This window comes from Balaenoptera ricei, chromosome 3, assembly GCF_028023285.1.
Source record: "Balaenoptera ricei isolate mBalRic1 chromosome 3, mBalRic1.hap2, whole genome shotgun sequence".
Lineage (NCBI taxonomy): Eukaryota > Metazoa > Chordata > Mammalia > Artiodactyla > Balaenopteridae > Balaenoptera > Balaenoptera ricei.
Genome location: NC_082641.1, coordinates 90,820,769 through 90,840,193, shown reverse-complemented (window position 1 = coordinate 90,840,193; position 19,425 = coordinate 90,820,769). Strand labels below are relative to the sequence as shown.

The window sequence follows — 19,425 nt, the reverse complement described above, 5'->3', positions numbered from 1 at the left end:
AATTGAGAGAGTGTCATGGACATATATACACTACCAAATATAAAATAGATAGCTAGTGGGAAGCAGCCTCACAGCACAGGGAGATCAGCTCGGTGCTTTGTGACCACCTAGAGGGGTGGGGTAGGGAGCGTGGGAGGGAGGGAGACAAAAGAGGGAAGAGATATGGGGATATATTTATATGTATAGCTGATTCACTTTCTTATAAAGTAGAAAGTAACACACCATTGTAAAGCAATTATACTACAATAAATATCTTTAAAAAAAAAAACCCATTCTTACCTGCTGAGTTTCTACTTTATAAGATCATTCGGTATTAATCATTACTTTTATAATTGTGAATATAATCGTTGTTGCCTTTGTAATATTTGAAGTTTCTCCTGTTCTTTTTAAATTCATATTTTTATTCTTTGCCTCTCTCAAATGGCCCTTTGTCTGATGTTATTGTTTTTGACATTGCTTCCTGAATTGCAAAAGTTTAAACCAACAAACAAAAATCATTCCATTGTCAAGCTAGTATCAGCTTTTCACTAAACTGTCAGTATTTCACAATATATAATTAAATTTTAAGTTCTAAAAAAAAAAAAAAAGTAGTGTGTATTTATCCGTAATCCCCTTTATCGTAGCTTCTGGGTGCATCCTGTACACTTCCAATTATAGTAATGAGAGTAAATAATTCCCCCTAATTTGGTCTTAACGCTCAACTGCTGTCACATTAATTGCTACCTTTGTGTAGCTACTGCCTAGTAATACATTTCTAGACAAGACAGACATTTTAGTGTCTAAATTCAGATGTTAACTTAGCAAGTTTTTCATTTTTCAGTAATTTACTTTTTTTAGGTGAAAATTTTAAAATTCTGTTGTTAACTTAGTTCTTTATTATAATCTGGGCATATTTTGCCTTAGAGGCATCTCCAGAACTCACTTTTTACCCAATGATGTTGAAAAGGTGGTTCCACAATATTTTAACATTTCTAGCTATAAATTATTTCTACATCCCTAAATAAGATATTCCTGCCACCACCACCACCCCCTCACCACCATGTGAAGCCGTAACTTGAAGACGGCTGTCTGCAAACCAGGAAGAGGGCTCTCCCCAGACACCCAATCTGCTGGCACTTTGATCTTGGATTTATCAGCCTTCAGAACTGTGAAAAATAAATTTTTATTGTTTAAACAACAAAATGAACAAACAAAACTTGCCACTGAAAGGTGAAATGGAGTATTAATGCCAAGGTTGTAGATGCAGACTTGTCTGTTCCTCCAGGGATGGCAAAACACCCTTTGGGAATTGAAACAGGTATTTCCTGCTTCACTTGTCTCCTTAAGCTTACTCTGGATAAATGAATAACATGGCAACAATTTTAAAGAAGAAAAGAGTAAGCAGAAATGTCGACTTGGTGATGGTGATGGTGACAGTGATGATGATGATAAAAGCCAATGTGTATTGAGCCCTTATGTCCTACTCTGGGCTAAATACTGTGTTAATGCTTCTCATTTAATTATTACCTTTTTGAAACTCTGGGTGTATGTACTATTATCTTCTTATAAATGAGGATCTAAGGCTTAAAGAGGCCAACGTACTTGCTTAAAATTGAACAGCTAGTAAGTAGGCTTTTTGAACCTGCCTTATCTGACTCCCAGGCATGCCTTCCTGAGCACTGTATGACAGTGAATATGCAATTATATTAGCATGTTTAGTTAGGATTGAAAATGGTTAACAGTCACAAGGATGATGAACAGAACGAGACTAAACTCTTAAGAGCAAAAATTTTGTATTACTCAACTATGTATTGCTCAGAACTTAAAAGAGTATCTAGTCCATAGCAAGCTCTCAACATGTGTTTCTGAAATAATTGAATGAATGGATGAATGAATGATATTAAAGAGTGCTTAAGATATTTATATAAAAATATATAGGGTTAGGGTTAGGGTAAAATAAAAATTAAAATTAAACTCTCAGTTTTAGAGAAGCTTGTCCATTTTATTGTGCTGTGGTTGTAATGGTGACCCTGTTCTCATGGAGCTTACCATCTGCTCACTGCTTTACATAGTTATTATAAATTCAAAAGGCTTGTATGTCATACATAATATATACAAAATAAAATGTAGTTTAGCCCCATTGTAACTGACATAAAAGCCAGTATTTATAATACTGGAGTCAGGGCAGGGGTGGGGAAAATGCTGTAAGAAAGAAGAATCATCTTGGTCATCTATTAGAAAACAATGCAATTCACAAGTTACCTGACTTCAGGTTCATTAACCTAGTCTGTTATATTTTTTCCTTACATATAAATTATTCTTGTGAGCATACTGAAGCCTTTAGAAAATGAATTTTTATAGGGATTATAAGTAATGGCATATTTTTGATGTTATACAGATATATTGAATCCTATTCATCTCTAGCTGTAAATTTTCATGTGGCTTTCCAATCAAAAGAATCCTAATAAAAAGCAATGGCTACAGGACCCATATAGTAGAATTCCTTCTAAAGTATACATGCTCCAACATGATCACTAGGTCATGAGACTTATGGCCCTGGAGGAGAGGAAAGGATGGTCTTGAGGAAGAGAAGGTCCAACCCTATTCCAAGCAGAGATTGTGTGGAGAGTAAGAGAGTTAGAAGGGATAGATTTAAGGGTGCTTGATATACTCACCCCTATATCAAGGGATGGAGGTGGTTATAGACATCCAGATAGATAAAGAGCCTGCACACATCAGGTTAGAAGCATTAACTCCTGCACTGCTGGGGAACTGGTAAGTCAGTAAGTTGAAGGGAGAGGTGTTGTATGCAGCCATTTCCAATGACACATGCAATCATGGGGTGGAGATGGGAAGCCAGGTATCTGGAGTTAGCACACTAAGCCCAAATTGCTAGAGAGGATTAAATCAACATCAGGGAACATTAGTACAGAAAGCACACCAGTTCATCCATTCTACAGTGGAAGCCACAGAGGATCCAGAGGACATTGGGAAGATTTAAGGACCCAGTCTTCCCTCTACGGCCTTACATAGGTCATACCTCTCTCCTCCACATATTCAAACACCATCTTGGAAAAGAGAATCAGGGGTGGGGGGGAGCTATAATGCAAAGCAGTTATCCAAAAGAAACCAGTTAATATTTAAATGCTCTCTTGATTTCCTAGATTTGGATAATTTTTAAACTAAGTTAGACTGAGCTTCATCTTTGCCCTGCCCCAAGATAACCAGTAGAGGAGGCCTATTGAAGAAGATCCAATTTATAAAACTTCAGAAACTAACTTTTCTCTTTAAATTAAAATGTTGTATAAAACTAAATTTACATCCTTGCAACACTGATATGAAACAGACATTTCAACACATAGATATAGATGGAGAGATAGACAGTCTAAACAGCTAATTACCAATCTGATATATGCCTTCATTTATTCATTCATTCAACTAACATTTATTGACTTCCTTCTGAGTTCCAGATACTCTTTTAGGCACTGGGGTTATATAAAAGAATCAATGAACATGACAGAAAATATAGCATTCTACATATTAAAAATAATATGTGTGTCTGTGTGCATAAAACCAGTATCAAAATATGATATAGTTTTAGATAGGGATAAGTGAGGGATAAAAACAAAGGAGACAGTGAGGAGGGAAGGACTGTTTTAGGAAGGGACATTAGGGGGATGATCCTTCAAGGGATTTCAGCAAAATTGAAGAGAGAGTGAGGTATCTGAATTTCTGGGAGGAAGAGCATTCCAGGCAGTGTTAATAGCAAATGCAAAATTCCTGGGGTAGTCATTCATTCTTTTTGCTAAATATTTCTGCTTCTTCCCCCTTCCAGGCACATAGCATCACTGTACTTTTGTGGCACAATTGTGTTGTGGTGGGTCATATGGCAAATTCTGGCCAACGGATTGTGAAAGAAAATGATGTGTGTCATTTTCTGGGCTGAAGCATGTAGTAATTCGCTTGAAAATTTACAGTGCTTCTTTTATCCCCCTTCAGAACAATAGTTAACAATGTTCAAGATATTGAGTACTCTCCTTCTTATGGAAACACCAAAACCACAATTAACTGCTGAACAACCACTGACATAAAAATGTTGGCACCTACCAAAAAAGATACCCTACATCCAAAGACAAAGAAGAAGCTACAACAAGATGGTAGGTGGGGTGCAATCACAATAAAATCAAATCTCATACATGCCAGGTGGGCAACCCACAAACTGGAAAACAATTATATCACAGAAGTTCTCCCACAGGATTGAAAGTTCTGAGCCCCACATCAGGCTCCCCAGCCTGGGGGTCTGGCAATGGGAGGAGGAGCCTTCAGAGAATCTGGCTTAGAAGCCCAGTGGTGTTTAATCATAGGAATTCCAGAGGACTGGGTGAAACAGAAACTCCACTCTTGGAGGGTGCACACAATGTCTCATGCACTTCAGGACCCAGGGGAAAAAAAGGGTGACCTCATAAGAGACTGGACCAGACTTACCACCTAGTATTGGCGAGTATCCTGTGGAGGTGGGGAGTTGCTGAGGCTCACTGCAATGACAAGGACACTGGCAGTGGCAATTCTGGTGAGTACTCATTGGTGTGAGCCCTCTTGGAGGCCGCCATTTTCTCACCAAGACCTGGTCCCACCCAACAGCCTGTAGGCTCCAGTGCGGGGATCCCACAGGCAAAACAGAGTGAGAACACAGCCCCATGCATCAGCAAACAGGATGCTAAAAGTCTTCCTGAACAGCTGCCTGATAAACACAGCCCCTGACATGGCACTGCCCAGCAGAGGGACAAGACCCAGCTCCACCCACCAGTGGGCATGTGCCAGTCCCTCCCACCAGGAAGCCTGCACAAGCTGCTCATCTACCAGAGGGCAGACAGCAGAAGCAAGGAGAACTACAACTCTGCAGCCTGGGGAATGGAAAACTGCAACACAGAAAGTTAGACAAAATGAAACAGCAGGGGAATATGTCCCAGACGAAGGAATAAAATAAAACCCCAGAAGAACAACTAAGTGAAGTGGAGATAGGCAATCTACTGAAAAAAGAATTCAGAGTATTGATACTTAAGATGATCCAAGATCTCGGAAAAAGAATGGAGGCACAGATCAGAAGATACAAGAAATGTTTAACAAAGACCTCGAATAACTAAAGAAGAAACAAGCAGAAATGGACAATACAATAATTGAAATGAAAAATACACTAGAAGGAATCAATAGCAGAATAACTGAGGCAGAAGAATGGATAAGTAAGCTGGAAGACAGAATGGTGGAAATCACTGCTGCGGAATGGAATAAAGAAAAAAGAATGAAAAGAAATGAGGACAGTCTAAGAGACCTCTGGGACAACATTCAGTGCACCAACATTTGCATTATAGGGATTCCAGAAGGAAAAGAGAAAGAGTAAGCATCTGAGAAAATACTTGAAGAGATAATAGCTGAAAACTTCCCTAATATGGGAAAGGAAACAGTCACCCAACTCCAGGAAGGACAGAGAGTCCCAGGCAGGATAATCCAAGGAGGAACATGCTGAGACACATAGTAATCAAGCTGACAAAAACTAAAGATAAAGAAAAAATATTAAAAGCAAGATGGGAAAAGCAACAAATAACCTACAAGGGAACTCCCATAAAGTTATCTGCTGATTTCTCATCAGAAACTCTGCAGGCCATAAGGGAGTGGCACCAAATATTTAAGGTGATGAAAGAGAAGAACCTACAACCAAGAATACCCTACCCAGCAAGGCTCTCACTGAGATTCAATGGAGAAATCAAAACCTTACAAACAAGCAAAAGCTAAGAAAATTCAGCACCACCAGACCAGCTGTGCAACAAATGCTAAAGGAATTTCTCTAGGAAAAAAAGAAAAGGCCACAACTAGAAACAAGAAACTTATGAATGGAAAAGCTCAGCAGTAAAGGCAAACATAAAGGTAGGAAATCATCCAAACACAAATATGATATCAAAACCAGCAATTGTGAGAAGAGGAGAGCACAAATGCAGGATATTGGAAATGCACTTGAAATTAAAAGACCAGCGACTTAAAACAATCTTGTTTGTATATAGACTGCTATGTCAAAACCTCATGGTAAACACAAACTGAAAAGCTACAATAGATACACACATAAAAAGAAAAGGGAATCCAAACATAACACTGAAGTTAGTCATCAACTCACATGGGAAAAGAATAAAAGAGGAAGGGAAGAAAAAAGGCCTACAAAAACAAATCCCAAACAATTAACAAAATGGCAATAAGAACATATATATCAATAATTAAATTAAATGTAACAGATTAAATGCTCCAACCAAAGCACACAGACTGGCTGAATGGATACAAACACAAGACCCATATATGTGCTGCCTACAAGAGACCCCCTTCAGCTCTAGGGACACATATAGACTGAAAGTGAGGAAATGAAAAAAGGTATTCCATGCAAATGGAAATCAAAAGAAAGCTGGAGTAGCAATACTCATATCAGGGAAAATAGACTTTAAAATAAAGACTGTTAGAAGAGACAAAGAAGGACACTACATAATGATCAAGGGATCAATCCAAGAAGAAGATAAAACATTTGTAAATATATATGCACCCAACATAGGAGCACCTCAACATATAAGGCAAATACTAACAGCCATAAAAAGAGAAGGCAGTACCACAATAATAGTGGGGGACTTTAACACCCCACTTTCATCAATGGACAGATCATCCAGACAGAAAATCAATAAGGAAATACAGGCCTTAAATGACACATTAGACAAGATGGACTTAACTGTTAGTTACAGGTCATTTTGTCTGAAAGCAGCAGAATACACTTTTTTTCTCAAGTGCACATGGAACATTCTCCAGGATAGATCACATGCTGGGCTGCAAAGAGAGCCTCAGTAAACTTAAGAACACTGAAATCATATCAAGCATCTTTTCCAAGCACAATGATATGAGATTAGAAATCAACTACAAGAAAAAAACTGTAAATAAAACACAAACACGTGGAGGCTAAACAATATGCCACTGAACAGCCAATGGATCACTGAAGAAATCAGAGGAAATAAAAAAATACCTAGGGACAAATGAAAACAAAAGCAAGACGATCCAAAATCTATGGGATGCAGCAAAAGCATTTCTAAGAGGGAAGTTTATAACAATACAATCCTACCTCAGGAAACAAGAAAAATCTCAAACAAGCTAACCTTATACCTAAAGCAACTAGAGAAAGAAGAACAAACAAACCCCAAAGTTAGTAGAAGAAACAAAATCATAAAAATCAGAGCAGAAATAAATGACATAGAGAAAAAGAAAACAATAGAAAAAATCTATGAAACTAAAAGTTGGTTCTTTGAAAAGATAAATAAAATTGATAAACCTTTAGCAAGACTCATCAAGAAAAAGAGGGAGAGGGCTCACATCTATAAAATTAGAAAGGAAAAAGGAGAAGTTACAACTGAAACCACAGAAATACAAAGGATCATGAGAGACTACTATAAGCAACTATATGCCAATAAAATGGATATCCTAGAAGAAATGGACAAATTCTTAGAAACGTACACTTCCAAGACTGAACCAGGAGGAAATAAAAAATATGAACAGACCAATCACAAACACTGAAGTTGAAACTGTGATTTAAAAACTCCCAACAAACCAAAGTCCAATACCAGATGGCTTCACAGGCAAATTCTATCAAACATTTAGGGAAGAGTTATCACCTATCCTTCTCAAACTATTCCAAAAAATTGCAGAGGAAGGAACACTCTCAAACTCATTCTATGAGGCCACTATCAACCTGATGCCAAAACCAGAAAAAGATACCACAAAAAAAGAAAATTACAGGCCAATATCACTGATGAACATAGATGCAAAAATCCTCAACAAAATACTAGCAAACAGAATCCAACAACACATTAAAAGGATCATACACCATGATCAAGTGGGATTTATCACAGGGATGCAAGGATTCTTCAATATATGCAAATCAATCAATGTGATACATCATATTAACGAATTGAAGAATAAAAACCATATGATCATCTCAATAGATGCAGAAAAAGCCTTTTGACAAAATTCAGCACCCATTTATGATAAAAACTCTCCACAAAGTGGGCATAGAGGGAACCTACCTCAACATAATAAAGGCTATATATGACAAACGTATAGCTAACATCATACTCAATGGTGAAAAGCTGAGAGCATTTCCTCTAAGATCAGGAATAAGACAAGGATGTCCACTCTCGCCACTTTTATTTAACATAGTTTTGGAAGTTTTAGCCATGGCAATCAGATAAGAAAAAGAAATAAAAGGAATCTAAATTGGAAAAGATTTGTAGATGACATGATAGTATACATAGAAAATCCTAAAGATGCTACTGGAAAACTCCTAGAGCTCATCAATGAATTCAGTAAAGTTGCAGGCTACAAATAAATACACAGAAATCTGTTGCATTTCTATACACTAACAACAAAAAATCAGAAAGAGAAATTAAAGAAACAATCCCATTCACCACCATATCAAAAAGAATAAAATACCTAGCAATAAACCTACCTAAGGAGGCAAAAACCCTGTACTCAGAAAACTATAAGATACTGATGAAAGAAAATGAAGTTAACAGAAACAGATGGAACGATATACCAAGTTCTTGGACTGGAAGAATCAATATTGTCAAAATGACTATACCACCCAAGGCAATCTAGAGATTCAATATAATCCCTATCAAATTACCATGGCTTTTTTCACAGAACTAGAACCAAATATCTTAAAATTTGTATAGAGACACAAATGACCTCAAATAACCAAAGCAATCTTGAGAAAGAAAAACGGAGCTGGAGGAATCAGACTCCCTGACTTCCAACTATACTACAAAGCTACAGTCATCGAAACAATATGGTACTGACACAAAAACAGAAATATAGATCAATGGAAGAGGGTAGAAAGCCCAGAAATATACCCTTGCCCCTATGGTCAATTTATCTATGACAAAGGAGGCAAGACTATATAATGGAGAAAAGACAGTCTCTTCAATAAAGGGTGCTGGGAAAACTGAACAGCTGCATGTAAAAAAAAAAGACTGGATACTATGAAACTCTTAGAGGAAAATATAGGCAAAACACTCTATGATATCAATTGCAGCAATATTTTTTTTCACTCGGTCTCCTAGAGTAATGGAAATAAAAACAAAAATAAATAAATGGGACCTAATTAAACTCAAAAGCTTTCGTACAGCAAAGGAAACCATAGACAAAATGAAAAGACAACCAACAGAATGGGAGAAAATATTTGCAAATGATGCTACCAACAAGGGATCAATCTCCCAAATTTACAAACATCACATGTGGCTCAATATCAAAAAAACAAACAATCCAATCAAAAAATGGGCACCAGACCTAACTAGACATTTCTCCAAAGAAGACATACAGATGGCTCAGAGGCACATGAAAAGATGCTCAACATTGCTAATTATTAGAGAAATGCAAATCAAAACTCCAATGAGGTATCACCACACACCAGTCAGAATGGCCATCATCAAAAAAATCTAGAAACAACAAATGCTGGAGAGGGTGTGGAGAAGAGGGAACCCTCCTACACTGTTGGTGGGAATGTAAATTGGTTACAGCCACTATGGAGAACAGTATGGAGGTTCCTAAGAAACTAAAAATAGAGCTACCATATGATCCAGCAATCCCATTCCTGGGCGTATATTCAGAGAAAATCGTGGTTCAAAAGAATACATGAACCCCAATGCTCATTGCAGCACTGTTTACAATAGCCAAGACATGGGAGCAACCTAAATGTCCATTGATAGATGAATGGATAAAGAAGATGTGGTACATATATACAATGGAACATTACTCAGCCATTAAAAGATGAAATAATGCTATTTGCAGCAACATGAATGCATCTGGAGACTATCATACTAAGTGAAGTAAGTCAGACAGTGAAAGACAAATATCATATGATATTGCTTATATGCGGAATCTAAAAAAAAAATGATACAAATTCACTTATTCACAAAACAGAAAGACTCACACACTTGGAAAACGAACTTATGGTCACCAAAAGGGAAAGGTGGGGTGAGGGATAAATTGGGAGTTTGGGACTGACATGTACACACTACTATATTTAAAATAGATAACCAAAGTAACACAACATTGTAAATCAACTATACTCCAATAAAAATTAAAAAAATAGATAACAAGGACCTACTGTACAGCACAGGGAACTCTGCTCAATACTCTGTAATAACCTAAATGGGAAAAGAATTTGAAATAGGATACATGTATATGTATAACTGAATCACTCTGCTGTACACCTGAAACTAACACAACATTGTTAATCAACTACACTCCAATATAAAACAAGAATTAAAATAAAGATGTCAGTCATCAATGGCCAGATGATGGATCCTGTAAAATTAGAAAAACTTCTAATCTGGTAAATTTTGAGAACTCTCATTATAAACAGCTGTTTTATTGGTACCTAAGGAAAGACCAAATCAAAAGGTGGATATAAAGAAATATAATGTCTAATCTTAAGAAATCCCTTAATCTAAAACAAATAAACCAAATAAAAACAAAACAAAGAAAAAAAACTACTGAGTCCTTTCTCACCCTTGGCTCTCTTAATAAAAATGATGGAACCAAGAAGACAAAGCCTTCAGGTTTTAAGAATTTGAGATTTTTGGAGTTAATTCATTACTATAAAATAACAGCCTATCCTGGTGTGAGAGAAGTCAGTTTAGTCTGTTCAAACAAAAGGAAGCATCTGTGGGGCTGTAGGAGAGTAGATCCCAGAGGGATATGGAGGAAAATAAAATTAGGTAAATTTGGGCCAGATCAGGTAGAATTATGAGAGCCGTGGTTCCAGATTTGGACTTAGTTTACTGAGAGTGATGGGAAACTACTGTAGGGGATGATGAAACAAACACACACACTTAGCCTAATCTGTAATGCTTTGAAACTTATGTTAAAAAATGTAATGGTTTCCTTCTTTTGAAGCTGATCTTCAGCTTACCAGAAGTTTAATATGCTTTGATTAGAACTTAACAAATTATAAAACTGTGGTTTAGGAGCTGAAAGGATCTCAGCTTAATACCTTAGATACTTTATAATATAAAATAAGGATGGATCTAAGTATCTTTCCATTGGAAACATTCAGAAATTTGTGGAAAGTATGAAACTAACTTGTTAAAAGTAAAATAAAAAACAAAAACTTCTTAAAATTTTCTCAGCTGTGTTAAACTTTTATTGGAAAAGGGTGAATTATAATTAAAAATATACATAGCTTTATGCTACAGAAGGATATGCTTCTTGTTATTGCTGCTCTGTTCAAAAGAAAGAGTTTGGCCACTTTATTTTTACTGTGAAGCTGATACAGCAGCCTTGATTTTTTTTTTTTTTCCTTCTCAATAAGAAAAGCACATATTCGACATGTCAATGGCCATGATTGCTTCAACCCAAGCAGAGATGTGGAAATTGAAATAGGGGCCCAGTGGAGCTCTCACAGTGCATACATGTAGGTGTTTCCGTGGTTTCCATTCACTTTGTAGCTGCCATATCAATGGCAAGGAAAATAGGTTTGATTGGATTTGGCAGCAGTTTTCCTCTAACAATATTTTCAAGAGATGGGATTGTTCAGGGTTGAATTCCCAATTATTTCCTGCTGTAAGAAGAAGTTTAAAACAATGTCTCCAGCATCAAATGTAATTGGTTCTTCTATTGACTTGCGTTTTTAATGTTAAAATGATATTCCTCTGTGGGAAGAATTGACAGATACCATTCTTTCTCATGTATGCACTAATATCCTTGAAAACTGAGTGGGTCTTTTTGACAACTTATTTCTGTGTCTCTGAGATCAAAGCTCTTAAGAGTTCTGAGATCAAAGCACTAAGGAGATAGGACACAAGATGTAACAAGAATAATATTTTGAAAGTATTCAGCTAAATAGATTGTGGATTTTATTCTCCCCCCACATATCATGTTCCTTTAACATCATTTAAATATTATGGTACTCAAAGAGAAGAGGGAACACTCTTTTTTATACCAGCATTATTCACAATTGTCAAAAGCTGGAAGAAACCCAAGTGTCCATTGATGGATGAATGAATAAACAAACTATGGTTTATACATTTAATGGAATAGTATTCAGCATTAAAAAGGAAGGGAATTCTGTTATATGCTACAACATGGACAAACCTTGAGGACATTATGCTAAGTGAATAAGCCAGGCACAAAAGACAAATACTGTATGATTCCACTTATATGAGATAAAAAAGTAATTGGATTCATAGAAACAGAAAGTACAATAGTGTTTTGCCAGTGCCTGAGGGGAGGAAGAAACAGGGAGTTGCTGTTTAATGTATACAGAGTTTTAGTTTTGTAAGATGAAAAAATTCCTGAGATTTGTTGAACATCAGTGTGAATATACTTAACACTCCTGAGCTGTACACTTAAAAATGATTGAGATGGTAAATTTTATGCTATATGTATTCTACCACTATATATATATTTAAAGAGACGAGATGGTGAATATCATATCAAGAACGAGAAAGAAAGAGGATGTCTCTTACTGATAGAAAAAAGAAGAAAGTAGACATTATACCACTGAACCCTGGAAAAGTTGGAAAAGAGAAAGAGAAGCATTGATATGAAGAGAGGTCCAATACATGTGTTCTTGTTTCTTCTCTGGGGATGTGACCTGACATAAACATCCAGGAAGGGTACGGAAAGAGCTAGGAGCATCAGGGCAAGCTTCCCTGGGGTAGACAGGAAGGATACAGGCCTTTAGGAAAATGCCTCATCCTTTTTATCCAGCATGGCACAGGCATGGTATTGCAGCGTCTGCAAGGAAAGAGCTGGATGGATGAATTGAGAGTGTACATCTCATTTCTCTTTCTTGTGTGGGGCTGGCTAGGGGTGGGAAAACTTCCTGTAGGCTGAGAGGGTTTCATAAAGGATGCTAAAATGATGTCCCAAGAAACAGCACCTACAGATTTCACCTGAGAGACACAGAACAGCACCACGATAAAGAAAGACTACGCATTCTGAAGCCGCTCTACCTTGTTTTTTATTTCTGGTTTCTCTACCTTCTAGCTGTGTAAATCTGAACAAGTTAATTAACTTCTCTGTACATTAGTTTCACTCCTTAAGATGTAATAATAATAATAATACCCACCTCACTTTGTTCGAGGATTTAATGAGTTTGTACACATGAAAATCCTCATGCAACCCTTGACAGATGGTCCTCAAAAATGTCAGTTATTATTATTATAATTATTACAAGTATTATTATTACTGAAAAGGGAATGGGAGGAGAGTGATCAAACCTATATTTGTCAACACTGCTTAAAGACACTAAGTCACCTCCCTTCACATGGCAATTCTAAAGCTTCCATCTTTTGCCACCTAAGTGAATATGGGTTAGGGGAAAACAGACAATCAGGTATAAAAAAAAAAAATTAAAAGCTAATTTTTTGTACATTGAGTTTAGTGTGAGTAAATTTTTGATTCCACTATTTATGGGGTCCTCGAGCGTTCCTAATCTGTGTACCTGCACCTAATATTTGTGGGATTTGGGTGAAGCCCGTAACTAGAGGCCTGTGTGCCACCTGCATAAATATTTCAATGATACCAATCAAGCTAACACTTAAAAGTTTTTTTAATTTTAATTTTTAATTCTATTTGTGTTATATCTTTGGTTTGAAACCTACACATTTACAATGAACTGGAAGGCCAGGCTTGAATTTAGAATTAGCATGCAGTTCCATGCTAGAACCTGGTGGGGCAGAGAAAGTAGGCTGTGTCCCTTGCCTCTCGCCCACCCTCTTCTTTCCCACCATATGTCTCTGACCTGTACTGCAAGAGGCCTAATGCACATGCATTTTGTCAGCCACATCATCAAGCTCCATCTACATACACCTTTGTAAACAGACACCCCTTGCACACTCCTCAGGCCAAGAGTTACAGACATCAGCTACATGGGCCACCCTCTCAGTACCTGAAGCATGGTATAATTGGGGAAGGGGCCTGGGCTTTAGGTGGACACATTGCTTTAGTGCAATCAACTCCTTGCTCCATAGAGAAGACCTTGGCCAGAAGACCAGAGCAGTGTTTGCTCCTGGAGCCTAGAGTAAGAGCTCTTCTTGCCTGCATCGGTGAGTGGCAATGTGCACCAGAAACTGATTCCAAATCCCTCAATTAAAACTAGAGAGCAGGGCTCCCCTGGTGGCGCAGTGGTTGAGAATCTGCCTGCCAATGCAGGGGACACGGGTTCGAGCCCTGGTCTGGGAAGATCCCACATGCCGCGGAGCAACTGGGCCCGTGAGCCACAATTACTGAGCCTGCGCGTCTGGAGCCTGTGCTCCGCAACAAGAGAGGCCGCGATGGTGAGAGGCCCGCACACCGCGATGAAGAGTGGTCCCCACTTGCCACAACTAGAGAAAGCCCTCACACAGAAACGAAGACTGAACACAGTCATAAATAAATAAATAAATAAAATAGGGGAATGCATAGCCTTAACTGGAACAAAAAAGTCATGAAAAAAACCTACTAGTTCTAGGTCAGACACCGCAAAAAAAAAACAAAAACAAAAACAAAAAAAAAAACTAGAGAGCAAAATCGTCCAAAGTTAGAGGCCATCCCAAACCTGAAAGAGAAAGTATACAGTAGGGGCTAAAAGATATTCAACAGATAGAGGAATGGAAGTGACACATAAGGTTATCTCTAATACCTTTCTTAAAATCAGGCATTTTGAAGAGAATGAACCTCTTCCAGAAAGAGAAACCAAACTCCAGCAACAGTAACTCAGGCTGTGAATGTGGTGACTGGAGATGTACCATTTTCCACTTATTCTAAAAGCACGTTTATTTTACATTTTAACATCTTGAAATTGGACTGTTTCCTATAATTGATGATACTTTACAATGGCCATCAGCCAAGAAACAGTTGTGACATGGTTGTCAGTGCCTGCGCAGGCACAAACTTGATCGTAGCTGTTCACCACCAACCCCTCTTCTCTTGTGTGCGTTGTTGGCTCTGTACAAGTTGCATCGCATTGCTAGTTAAAATGTCTTCAAAAAGATTACACTAGGATTTGGCACTGAAACAAGTTAGCTTGTGTGCAGGAAGACATAGAAACAGAACAGCAGGGCATAACTTAGATGTTAGTGAAACAAATGTTCATTATTGGAAGAATACCTACAACTTTAATGTTTGCAAAGTAACAACGAAGTGAATTATGGATCTTAACAGGAAGATAGGCACAAGTAGATGAAGCTAGTGTAACATTTTGCTATTGAGTTTATTGGTTAGCTATTGCTACAATAATGTTGCATAACATCAGCCCAAAACTCAGTGGTTTAAAACAACTCATTTATCATGTGCATGTAGCTGAAGGTCATTTGGGGCTCAGCTGGCCTAAGTGGGAGTTACTTAGATGTCTCAGTTTCTCTGTTTCTGCTCTGTATGTTATGTGATTATATCAGAGTTTATTTATACATTCCCCTATTGATCACTGCTTCCAGTTTTGGCACTAGACATTGTCATACAAGATGTTTTGTGGACAAATATTTTCATTTCTCCAGGTAGATAACTAGTAGTATAATGTCTAGGTCATAGATAAATAGAAGTTGAACTAAACGAAAAAAACTCGAAGGTTTTCCATAGTTGGTGTATCATTTTACACCCACCCCATCAATGTATGAGGGTTCTATTTGCTCCATATCTTCACCAATATTTGTATGAATGAGTCATCCCACCATCTTTCAGCCTGCAGTGTTTCTGATGAGAAGTCAGCTATCATTCTTAGTTATTCCTTTGAACTTAATGTGTTTTTCTCCCCTCTGCTTTAAGATTGTCTCTTTCTTTTGGGCTTTCAGCAAATTGACTCTGATATGCCTAGATATGGCTTTCTTTATTCTACTCAGGGCCTGTTACTTGGCATTTGTTAAGCTTTGCAATCTGTGAATTGATATTTTTTGTTAAATTTTTAAACATTTTGGCCATAAAACATGTTTTCTTCCTCATACTTTCATTTTTCCCCTTTTAGAACTCCAAATACACACGTATTAGACAGCCTGATAATACCCAGAAGTTGCATATGCTCTATTTTTTTCCTACCTTTTTTCCCACTGTGTCCTTCATTTGGAAATTTTCCATTGATATACCTTTAAAATTACTGAGTCTTTCTTTTATACTATCCAACTTATTTTAATGCCCATACAATGAAATTTTGTTTTCAAATATTATACATTTCAATTGTAGAAATTTGAGTTTTTTGTTTTCAAATTCCCACTTCTTTCCCCAAATAGTTCATCTCTTTAATATTTTATTCATCTTTTCCATAAGTTTCTTAACATATTTTTCATAGTTAAGCTGCTAATTCTAGTATCTGGGAAATTTCTAATTCTGTTTATATTGATTTTTTTCTCTTGGTAACGAGACATACTTTACTGCTTCATCACATAACCACAATGTTTTATTATATTCTGAATATTGTGTATAAAATAACAATATAAAATTGTTCCTGAGAATGCAAGCCATTGCCCTGTTTGGCAGTTAAGGTGAGGGCACTGGCATTGTGTAGAGCCAAACTGGACTTGTGCTATAGCACAGCTTTAGTTATATTAATTAGTCCTTCCTCAATTTCTCTGTGTCACTACTGCCTTTTTTATCTTGCCCATATTTGAGCCAGGAGAAGGTTAACTTTCAGTTTAAGGTTTTTTGTTTCACTTTTGGATTCAATTTTGGCAGTGCTCTGGGATCTAAGTAACACAAGAATATGTGATTTTTCTCTTCTTATCAGCCCCTCCTCCATGGCTGATTTCTTGATGGTATTTAAGTAGGGCAAATTTATTTGACTAAGCAATCTATTTTTTGTTTGGACTCTTTTAGACTTAGATATCGCCTGCCATCTCAGTATCACCTAAACTCAGGTTTTTTTTTTATTCTATCTGCAATGTCATTATAAACATTTTATTAGCTTACAATGGCATTGTATCTTTCTAAAAACCATGTATTATTTGAAATCATAGAGAGGGTCCCAACCTCTGCTAGGAAATGTGAGATATACAATTAACACATAAATGTAAAAGCCAAAGACCTTCAAAGGCAGCATCAACTGTAAAACTGAGACAGCTCATCAATACAAATGGATTATGTAAATGTAAACACAATTAACTTACTTCTTTTTTTCTTTTGAATTTTATTTTATTTTTTTATACAGCAGGTTATTATTAGTCATCAGTTTTATACACATCAGTGTATACATGTTAATCCCAATCGCCCAATTCAGCACACCACCATCCCCACCCCACTGCGGCTTTCCCCCCTTGGTGTCCATACGTTTGTTCTCTACATCTGTGTCTCAATTTCTGCCCTGCAAACTACTTCATCTGTACCATTTTTCTAGGTTCCACATATATGCACTAATATACGATATTTGTTTTTCTCCTTCTGACATACTTCACTCTGTATGACAGTCTCTAGATCCATCCACGTCTCAAGGAATGACCCAATTTCATTCATTTTTATGGCTGAGTAATATTCCATTGTATATATGTACCACATCTTCTTTATCCATTCGGCTGTCGATGGGCATTTAGGTTGCTTCCATGACCCGGTTATTGTAAATAGTGCTGCAATGAATATTGGGGTACAAGTGTCTTTTTGAATTATGGTTTTCTTTGGGTATATGCCCAGTACTGGGATTGCTGGGTCATATGGTAGTTCTATTTTTAGTTTTTTAAGGAACCTCCATACTGTTCTCCATAAGGCTGTATCAATTTACATTCCCACCAACAGTGCAAGAGGGTTCCTTTTTTCCACACCCTCTCCAGCATTTGTTGTTTGTAGATTTTCTGATGATGCCCATTCTAACAGGTGTGAGGTGATACCTCATGGTAGTTTTGATTTGCATTTCTCTAATAATTAGTGATGTTGAGCAGCTTTTCATGGGCTTCTTGGTCATCTGTATGTCTTCTTTGGAGAAATGTCTATTTAGGTCTTCTGCCCATTTTTGGATTGGATGTTTGTTTTTTTAATATTGAGTTGCATGAGCTGTTTATATATTTTGGAGATTAATCCTTTGTCCGTTGATTCGTTTGCAAATCTTTTCTCCCATTCTGAGGGTTGTCTTTTCGTCTTGTTTATGGTTTCCTTTGCTGTGCAAAAGCTTTGAAGTTTCATTAGGTCCCATTTGTTTATTTTTGTTTTTATTTCCATTACTCTAGGAAGTGGATCAAAAAAGATCTTGCAACAGTCCTCGCGGAGAGTCACCGTGGTTTCCTACTTCAACAGTGCTTGGACGGAACCTGGCGCTCGTCCCCCGCTCCGGTCGGCCGCTCAGAGCCAGCCCTCGCCACCACCTCACAGCGCCCTCCGACCGCCCCAAGGTCCCCGCCGCTGTTACAGCGCCGCGCAGCCACCGCCACCACCTCACCTCAGCTGCCTGCCATAATGACCGCGTCCCCATCGCAGGTGCGCCAGAACTACCACCAGGACTCGGAGGCCGCCATCAATCGCCAGATCAACCTGGAGCTCTACGCCTCCTACTTCTACCTGTCCATGTCGTACTATTTTGACTGCGATGATGTGGCATTGAAGAACTTTGCCAAATACTTTCTTCACCAATCTCATGAGGAGAGGGAACATGCTGAGAAACTGATGAAGCTGTAGAACCAACAGGGTGGCCGAATCTTCCTTCAGGATATCAAGAAACCAGACCGTGATGACTGGGAGAATGGGCTGAATGCAATGGAATGTGCGCTACACTTGGGAAAAAGTGTGAATCAGTCACTACTGAAACTGCACAAATTGGCCACTGAGAAAAATGACCCCCATTTGTGTGACTTCATTGAGACTCATTACCTGAATGAGCAGGTGAAATCCATTAAAGAATTGGGTGACCACGTAACCAACTTGCACACGATGGGGGCCCCCGAATCTGGCATGGCACATTATCTCTTTGACAAGCACACCCTGGGAAATAGTGATAATGAAAGCTAAGCCTTAGGCTGGCTTCCTGTAGCCACAGGAGTGACTTCCCTGGTCACCAAGGCAGTGCATTCATGTTTGGGTTACCTTTACCTTTTCTGTAAGTTGTACCAAAACATCTACAGGTCCTTTCCTTAGTATCATTCCTTCGAATAAAGTAATTTGGTACCCACCCCCCAAAAAAAAGATCTTGCTGTGATTTATGTCAAAGAGTGTTCTTCCTATGTTTTCCTCTAAGAGTTCTATAGTGTCCAGTCTTACATTGAGATCTCTAATCCATTTTGAGTTTATTCTTGTGTATGGTGTTAGGGAGTGTTCTAATTTCATTCTTTTACATGTAGCTGTCCAGTTTTCCCAGCACCACTTATTGAAGAGACTGTCTTTTCTCCATTGTATATCCTTGCCTCCTTTGTCATAGATTAGTTGACCATAGGTGTGTGGGTTTATCTCTGGGTTTCTATCTTGTTCCATTGATCTATG

At 37.7% G+C, this 19,425-nt stretch overlaps 1 pseudogene; it reads left to right on the top strand.

The window, feature by feature from the left end:
- Positions 1-2,668: 2,668 nt before the first annotated feature.
- LOC132363366 (ferritin heavy chain-like) lies at positions 2,669-19,089 on the top strand (annotated as a pseudogene).
- The last annotated feature ends 336 nt before the right edge of the window (positions 19,090-19,425 follow it).